A 9,466-nucleotide genomic window follows, 5' to 3' on the forward strand; every position below is an offset into this window, starting at 1 on the left:
TTCTAATTTCACAGCTGATTAAATAGTAAGTTGATGCTCCCAGCAATTAAATGTTTTCTCCAAAAATGGCCTTTTCATGTTATTATTAATCTGGCAGGATCCATTTTTTAAACTCTTTGCTCAGTAAACACCATAGCCAGACTCCATTTTAGCTTCAGTTTACAAAACACTGGTTCAGTACTGGAAATGAGTGTAAATCCAAATTGGATCAAATCACACACAGTGGCTGATGGTATAATCACAGTCGCGCAGCTGTGACACCCTGAAGTTACCAGGTGCTGATGGTGCACTACACTATCAAACCTCAGTGTTTACAGTACCTGCCTCAGTAAATTACAGTACACAGAGAGGCCATCTCCTGGAAAGAAATCTTCTGCAGGATAAAATGATTCTTTTTCTTTTTTTTCTTTCTTTCTTTAGATTTTAATTATTTAGCTACATTTCTTTTGACATGCTGTGCCTTTGCTTGTTACAGTAAATCCATGAATGATTTATAGCAATAAATTAATTATAGAGTTCTATTTTTAGTCTTTCAGTTAGTCACCCTACTCAGATCACTGAACTGTTATCTCAATTTCTTTACGTCTTTAGCGGGGAATGCATTTTATGAATTTATACAGTTGCCATGGTCACTGACACACACAACAGTCATAATGAATTCTGCAACCGCGGCGTAGAAAACACATGAAAAAAGCACAGTTCAAATGGTAAAAATAGCCACTGAGCAATTTTTCCACCTGTCCTGGTACTGTAGGAAACCAACAAAGCAGCTCAGAGGTCCTACTTCTTTCCTGGATGCTTCGTTGGAAGAAACACAGGAGTGAGAGTGTCAGGATGGCTGTTAATTCAGTGTCTGGATGCCAGTATTAGAGAACTGCATTAACATCCCCTGTGGATGCAAGTAATTGCATTTCATGGGCTGAAAACACAGAAGAGCTTCCATCCAAACACAAACACACTGCCATAAATCCTCCAACAGCTACAAGGTCCACACTCAAGGGGAAATCAATTACTATGCTTACAATCCACACAGGAAATGCTGAAGTTGTCCTTGTGCTGAGAGTATCTGTATGTGCAGGGCACTGACTAAACTATGGAATAATGTCATTTAAATGGAAATGTTTTGCTTCTCTTTTATCTTGACTTGTAACGTGAAGAACAAAATGAACCTTTTCGTCATCTCCACTAGTAACCAGAAAAGCTAAAATGTTTTTATATACACAACGTTCGACGGTGAACAAAGCTCAGCAGACCGATCTGATTGAACATCACTTCTGCTTCTTGACTGAGGAGTATTTGTCATAAAAGCAGATTTCATGAAGTGGAGGGAAAAAAACTTTGGCACCAGTGTGGCTTGAAGCTCAGGGAGCTGTTTAATTTGCAGGTAACACTTAGTTCTTAGCTCTAAATTACCCACTCTTATATGTCCTGGTGAAAACCCCACATGGCTCCACTCATAGCACTGTGACTAAAAATAGCACAGGGCTGTGAAAAGCTTGTTCAGTGTTGTCTGCTTTGCAATCAGAATCTGTGATCTGTGTAACAATTTGTAGATGCAGATTTCACAAAAAAAAATACTAATTTGTGTCTTAAAAGTCTTAAAAGAATTCTGTTCGATATTGCTAATACTTTCTGTTGGCGTCAAAGCAATCTTTTCACAGTAAGACCGTAGTGAGCTGCCACAGTCAGCTATGGCAGTTAATGCATGTGTTGATATTCAATTTCAGCATTAATCAGTGTGATATTAATGATAGCCACGCATTCAGTGCAATCACTTTCTAGATATACACCTTAATGTGCTCTTTTCCACTCTCCAGCCGAGACCTGACAACTGGAAGACCAAACCTTAAAGGTACCCAGTTGAGTCTTTGGCCACTAGCCCTGAAAGGCCTCACTCAGAAGGAGCCAGGCATTGCTGCAACAACACTGGTCCTTCCATTCATTTGAATAAGGGTAGTGTTTTTAGGCTGTAGCAGTGTGGTAAAAAAAAAAAAAAACAACAAAAAAACCCAACAGATATAATAAAACCTGATGTCAAGTTGCAGGGGCCAATCACCTAAGCTGGAAACCCGACTAGCAGCATGAATGTAATGTATATCCACTCAATTTGGCCTTGTGTACGAGTTTAAAACATTGTTTGTCGGCATGACCTGCAGATCAGAGGCAGATCAGAACGGGTCAGTTGTGGGTGCACTAGTAGTGTGACTAAATGCTTCAGGGGGAAACACAACGGACATTTTTTGTGTAATGTTATGTTTCACTTTTAATCACTCAGTTTGAGGTCACACAAACAGGGCATGGAATGAAACTCCCACATCGCTGCACAACCTGTGTAGCTAATAGCTAAGTGCTGGATTCTTTCTGAATGAAGCCTAAGTCCTACAGCTACACGATGACATCACTTAGCTCTCCAAAAAAGTCTTTAGATGTGTTGCTTTTTTTCTCTCAAGGACCACATAGTCAATGGGTCCTATTGTTTATCCTCGCAATGCTAAATAACCTGTGTAACTTACACATTACATAGGGACACTGCACTCCTCACATGTTCACATATAAAAAAAAAACTAATAGACATGAAATGTCTTTGATGGTTCACCATAAGTAAAGTCTAAATGTTATTTCTCTGTTAAAATTTTAGACCAGAATTAGAATAAATTAATAAATCATCTCTGGTTGCTGTATTTGAAATTCTAATTGTATCTTATATGTTAAAATAATGCATTAAACTGATCCTGGGCTCTTTTTCTGAGCTTTGTTTGTTTGCCAAGACAGGTGCTTGTTGCATGAGGAGACAGGAAACAGGTTCTGAATGTTTTGGGCCAGGCCCATTCATCTGGCCAGGGACAGGTGAGAATGTTCTGTAAAGTGGGGATCTAAGTGTTCTGCTGGGAAGCATGCATTCATTTTAGTATGATAAGTAGATAGCATAATAGGTTAGCCAGACAGTATTGTGTGGTTTTAGTGGAATAGGTAAAAAGGATCAGGATTAATTTGCGTTGAAATTATTAAGCCCGGAAAAAACTTAGTTCTCTAACCTGAACAACTTGTTCACCACTCTAGCTTTTCTTTCAGGTTATCTAGGCAATATTGTTATGATAATTTTGTGCTATATGTAGAAGAATGTGAATTGATGTTACACAGCCCATTTTAGAGAGACTGTGAACTGTGAACTGTGACCTGTGACTTGTGACTTCTTCTATGGCCTTGCCTTGAAACTTGCTTTGTGACCTAAGTAAGGAAGCGACAGATACTAAAGATAAACATTCTCCTCTCTGTAAATGGGCTTGAATAAGCATCTATTACAGTGATGACACACCCAGAGTGAGAGAGGGAGATAAATACCCTGATTTCCTCTTTAGACAGTGAGTCTTCACTTTGTAACTGACCTGCGTGTTGCTCTGTGAATGCTCCTCTTGTACAAGATTAAAACCCTTGTTTAAACTTTGAGCTGAGTCCGATCTCCTTCCTCCAGTTCTAAAATGAACGCAGAATTATTTTAACAAATATAATACTCATATGAATTATTTCAGATGATGGGAGTCCATCGAACAGGATCCCAGGGGCATCTGTACATCTCCCACTGGATGTACGCAAGGTGCTAATCACACATTTTCTAGTGAAGTCAAAGAGAGGACACTGCAATCAAATAAATGTAACCTAAATGAGTAAGACAATAAAATGATATAACTTAAGATCAAATCTAAAAATAAGCAAACACAATAATTATTGTGTTTAATGTAACAGAATGTCATAAAAGCAGTTTACTGTTCAATTTATTATTATTTTGTGTGTACTGCTCCTTTAACAAGTGCTGGTCAGGTGACTACAGCGCCGCTTGCTGGAGAGAGGGAGGATAATTAGAGCAAGAGGAGAATGCTACAGACGGCAGACGGAAAAGTCGAACCAGAGGAAAAGAGAACGTAAATAGGAGTAAAACCAGACTATTTTGAGGTTTTACACCTTGTTTTCTTTTATTTTGGGAGGATATTGTACCGAACTGCTGTTCACGTTGCTGGATTCAGTTTTTTGCACTTTTGAACGAGGATTTGGTGAGTGGAAAAAGCTATTTTTTCAGTGTGTGTACTAGCAGGTATTCCTTTGTCATATAAGTTCAGTGTGAAGACGATATTACTCGCAGCTAAGCTAAAGCAGCCTGAACAACTGTTATGCTGTGTATTTTGTATTTTCATTTGTGTAATGTGTAGCTAAGAGCTAAAAAAACAGCTTACACGGTCAAGTTGTCTGACGGTGGAGAGAAAGCGAGAGCAGAGCCGCCATTTTAGGGTGCGGTTTGTATTTAAGTTGATAGTTAATCTGTATTTCAGTACTAGTACTTTCTTTTCATTTAATTTCCTGATTTATGTAAAGCTAAAATGCCTGCATGTGCGTTGCCTTGTTGTATGGCAGGCCAGGTTTTTTAGTCGGGATCGCTGGTGTGTGAATACACCTAGAGCCGTGGAAACAAGATGGCGAGCTTCCCATAGGAGAGAGAGTCGGAGCGGAGGATCACCTGTGCTGCAAAAGTCACCTACACACGTGGACAAAGACACTGATTCTGACACTGGGATCGTGGTAGGACAGAACTGACAGGTTTTGCAGCAACACACAGTGAATTTCATTTGGACCGAGAAAGGACTTAACCAAAAGACTGGTCATATATCAAACTGAAGAAATCTGAGTTATTGATTATATTGATCTGTGAGATCTGATTGAGTTGTATTTTTGATACATTTTTTATTTTTTATTTGCATTTTATTTTCTTTTTTTTAATTCCCTTTTCATTATTGTGTGCCAATTCGGTATGACATGAATGGGGTTTGTAAAAGTGATTTAAAGCTTAAATAGAGCTGGTTAAGCAAATTAAAGAGATAGAAGAAAATTAGAATTAAAACTCATAAATAGGCCTAAACTAAGATAAAATGAGAACTTAGACTGAGTAAACTCAAAATAGATACCAAGAACTAAACAACCAACATAGGAAACCTAAAGACAAAATTATATCTCAACTCAAATAGGTTGGATTGAATCCAAATAAGATAAATAGGGAAAAGTAACCTTATTTTTCTGAGGTTGGGTTTCATTTTGAATGGTTGGAGGGAGATCGAACGATTCATGTTGTGTGTGTTTGTGTAAAAGTGTTTTGGTACCACTGTTACTGTTTTTCTAATAATTTTTCTATATAAATTAGCCGGCAGTTAAAACTCACTCACTGGTCTGTGGTCTGTTGTTTTTAAACACTAATATCACCACTCTTCCTGAACCTAGACTCTAGTCCTACACCTCAAGTGCTACATAAACACCAACATGAAATACAGCAAGTTTATGTTTGTCTTTAGTTTTCAGAGAATAAGAACTGTTTCTTGGACTGTTCCTGAACATGGCTGAACACTGGGACTGAGACCGTTTTTTAAATACAAATGACTCCTGTTTCTATCTATCTATCTATCTATCTATCTATCTGTCCATCTATCCGTCTGTCCGTCTGTCCGTCCGTCCGTCTGTCTGTCTACTGTATCTATGAAATTGTGATTTTTACCATCTTTTTATAGTGTTCACATCTTTTTTATCCAAAATTCATTCTCTACAATTTCATGGACAGTGCTGTGCCATGTAGGAGGGTTATATCCTGGCAGTGACATGCATGTTTGTCCACCTGGACACAGCCCGGCAAATAAACTGCCAGGACAAACATACCCACTTGATTTGGATAACTGAGCTTTGGATGAACTAAAATGCATTATCAGGAGGAATCAGAGGGGTAGATTTCCTCTCACTAGAAGGCTACACTACACTGCTTCACAGCCAACATGGAGAGTAGAAGTGATTACAATAATCAGCACCTCTTTCAGGTTACATTACATGGCATGTACATATTGTTTAGCTTATGCTTTGACTGCAAAGGTAAATTACATTTGAAAAAGTAACATGTAAATCAATATACCACCGTGTTCTCGACCTATCTGACTCAACATTATTATCCCTAGTGTTTTACTTGCTAATTATGTCCATCTCTTACAATAAAAAAAAAAACCATCAGAAACTATTTTTCTAATAAAATGAATAGCTCTATTAGTGTTTGATTCATGTGTCTGTCCTATGGGACGGGAGTGAACAATCTTTCAGGTCAAACATGCTTAAAGTTAAGGTGGTTATGACTTGCAGCAGCTTAAGGACGACTGCTTCTGGGAAGTTGCATTTACAAACAGAGACAGAGATAATAATTTACATCAGGCAGCAACCCACAGTGAAGCCATTTATGAGCTGGGCTCAGCATATTGCCAAACAATAGAGGGTTACCATTTTCTGGGAAACTTTGATTATACGCGACTGACTTTGAAAAAGTTTCAAACTGAGCACAGTAAGAGAAGAGACAGAAGGCTTATATCAACTGTTTGTTTTTTCTTAGAGTTCAATCAATGTTACCACAAGCGAGCTACTACACAGGGCTAACTTGACTCCTCTGTTGCATGGGGATAGGCCCTTATAGAGAAGAGAGACTATAGTTCAAGCTGGCTGCAAGAACTGTTAATTGACCATTTTCAGCAATACTTTTCCTCTGCAGTGGTTAATAGAGATAAAAATTGAGTCCAACCAGTGTGCCTGTTTGTATCTTCAGGATCATTTTGGTTGAGTAAATTTTCACATATTTTATAATGTAATGTCAACACTAAGGCAATCAGAAATAATTTTGTGCTATTTTTGGTGTGCAGTGCCCAATTCAGATGCACTTTAGGTGTTTTAGTTGCCATAGTGCTAGGCTGAGTCAGGTGAGGAGACTATCTCCAGGGTACTGTACAGGTAATGTTTCATTGGTTAGAATACAGAATGAGATGGGAGATAATCCACTTTAATACAATATACAACCTAGTATCAGGCCAAACCATTTAATGGACCCACCAGTCCACCGTGACACTGTCGGCTTTGACGTTGCCTACCTGTGAAAACATCATGGTCTGGTGATCAAGCAATAACAAACATGCAACATCCGTTTACATGGTTTAACATGCAAAAACATGGTTAACTTTAGGAAAAGATCATGTTTTGCCTAAATATAACTACTTCCTTAAAACAATCACTACTTGGCTGGGTTTTGGAAAAGATCAAGGTTTTACAATAATTACTTCCTGGAAACAGTCAACATTAACTACTGGCCTCACACAGGACTGGCGTAAGCCCTATGAATGAACCGGCCAACAATCCCTGACTTCCTCCTGACATGGACTTTCTCGCTCTCTGCTACACTTTCGTCGTTGTTCTTGTCATTATCACCCCCAACGGGTACTGTGCCGAAGCGAGGCAGACTGTCAACCACATACACTCGAGTGGAAAAGTGTGTCTATTACACACTTTTGCATGAGACTGAGCTGCCATAAAAGTGTTAGTAGAGCTGGTTACACTCATCGTGTTCTCACCACCAATGCACCAAAACGGCGGCTTGGTTTATGGCCCAATGGTTCAAAATTGACTTCTTTCATGTGGTATTAATGTTGGTGCCACTCTCACAAAGACAGCATTAGTAAGATGGCTACTGCTAGCAGTCTAGTAGGCAGATTTTGTTTTTTACTGATCTAGTAGAAAGAATTCCAGTTTTGACCCATCTTAAGCAAATCGCGTTGGTAAGAGGAAACACATATCAGTGGGGGAACAGACTTTGACTCAACTCTGGAGTGCTCTCCATCTAGCGAATGCCCAACCATCACTCTTGTTTAACCTCGATGTCTATCATTCTCCCTTTTCACCTTCTTTGCTTCCTCCATCAGTGGGGTTCTTTTTCTTTTGCAGTGTATTTTCCACAGTTAGTTCAGTTGTTCGTCCATTACCTGGAGATAGTGACCAGGGAAAACAAAGCATCTTCCTGTTTTGGTAGAGCAATGGCAGATGTGGTTCCTTTGTCCCGTTACAGATAAAATCCAGCCTGATGGCAGGCTGTATTCTGTAGACCTGTATTCTTAAATGTGAAATGTTTGTGAGCAAGTCTCATTTTTAAAGTGTGAGTGGACATTGCATATTTGTAATTGGTAACTTGACTGCAGAGCCCTGCATGTGTGAAGGTGACACTAGAGGGGTACCTACAGCATCACAGTTTGAGGCTTTGGGCCACTGATCAAAGCTGCCGTAGTTAATGAGTTGGGAGTGAGAACATGTTGTCATGGGCAATCACACCTGCTCCTTTCAACCCCTATTAAAAGCAGTCCTCAGCCAGCCTGACATGACTTGTGCTGACAATTTGGTGATGGAGTGGAGAGTCTAACCTGCTCTACTAAAGCGAATATTCTAACCCGCGATATGCAAATTAAAGTTTCTGGACATGATGAAAATCCAGCGGTCAAAAAGAGAAAAGTTGATGAGCCACAGATGAGTTTAACAACATAAATTTACCAACCAAAAGACCAGGATGACTTTAAAGTACAATGGAGCCAAGACTACAGTTTATTTTATACAAAACATATTATTTGAGGACAGATGTAGCTCATTATGTTTGTTTATGCCATTGTTGTGCAAGTTTTTCCGCATTATGGCTGAGTCATCTCTGCCAGTTATTCTGTAGGGTATTGTGTATACTTCAGGAGTGAAATGCACTTAGCTTCAAACATTCTGTAGTTTGTAACAAGCTAAAACTCTGTCGCCTCACATGGGCAAAGACCCTGTCACTCTTCTATTTCAGTGACAAACGGGGACATGCACCAACACACCATCTGTGCTGCATTAAGGCGCTGTAGAGGCTGTCATGATTGACAAAACTGGTAACAGCGACACCTATTCCAAACTCCTGTCTGGCTCTGGGACGCTAGAGATGAAGAGTGATGGCCTGTCACTCGGGCTCACAGCATACGACTGGGGGACGGCTGCAGACGGGAGGAAACAAGCTCATCTCTGGTGTGGATGAGGATGACAACATGCCACATGCTTGATAATAGCCCCCTCAGTTTAGGGAATAAACAGAGGGATGTTTATAATGAGATTGTGCTGCAGGGCCCTCTGATGGTCCCACGCTCCAGGAGTCTGAACACACCATTTAGTTTGCATGCTTGCACTATAATATACAGGCCTGAATCCTTTTGAAGCTATTTATTTATCTGCACAGGGAGGAATTAGAGGGAAAATGGGAGAAAGTATCAGGGGATAACATCAATCGAGGGTTGCAGGTAAATAAAGACGCATGGTTACAAGTACTGAATGTCCAATGTAGAATTGTAGCTTTGCCATTAAACTATCTTCACACTGAGAAAATGTTTTTAAAACATCTATAAAAGTACTGAAAAAGGAAGAGATGGAAATTTGTAGAACTGGGAAAGTAACTGTTACAGGAGCAATGGGAATTGCCAAATATTTTAAACATTTAAAACATAATGGGAATAGCATGAAATATGCATCCTAGGTTTTATTTTAGATCACAGTTGAAATGTCAAAGCAAACCAAAGATTCACAACTTCCTGTCTTTCCTTTTGAGTTAAACCTGGGTCTT

The 9,466-nt window shown here is 39.4% G+C and overlaps 1 long non-coding RNA gene across 1 annotated transcript; it reads left to right on the top strand.

The window, feature by feature from the left end:
• Window positions 1-3,889: 3,889 nt before the first annotated feature.
• On the top strand, window positions 3,890-5,205 carry LOC311263069. Its single transcript, XR_014623317.1, has 2 exons — window positions 3,890-4,049; window positions 4,408-5,205. It is a non-coding gene; the product is annotated as an uncharacterized lncRNA (long non-coding RNA).
• The last annotated feature ends 4,261 nt before the right edge of the window (window positions 5,206-9,466 follow it).

This window comes from Pagrus pagrus, assembly GCF_965226575.1.
Source record: "Pagrus pagrus genome assembly, chromosome: 9".
Taxonomy (NCBI): domain Eukaryota; kingdom Metazoa; phylum Chordata; class Actinopteri; order Spariformes; family Sparidae; genus Pagrus; species Pagrus pagrus.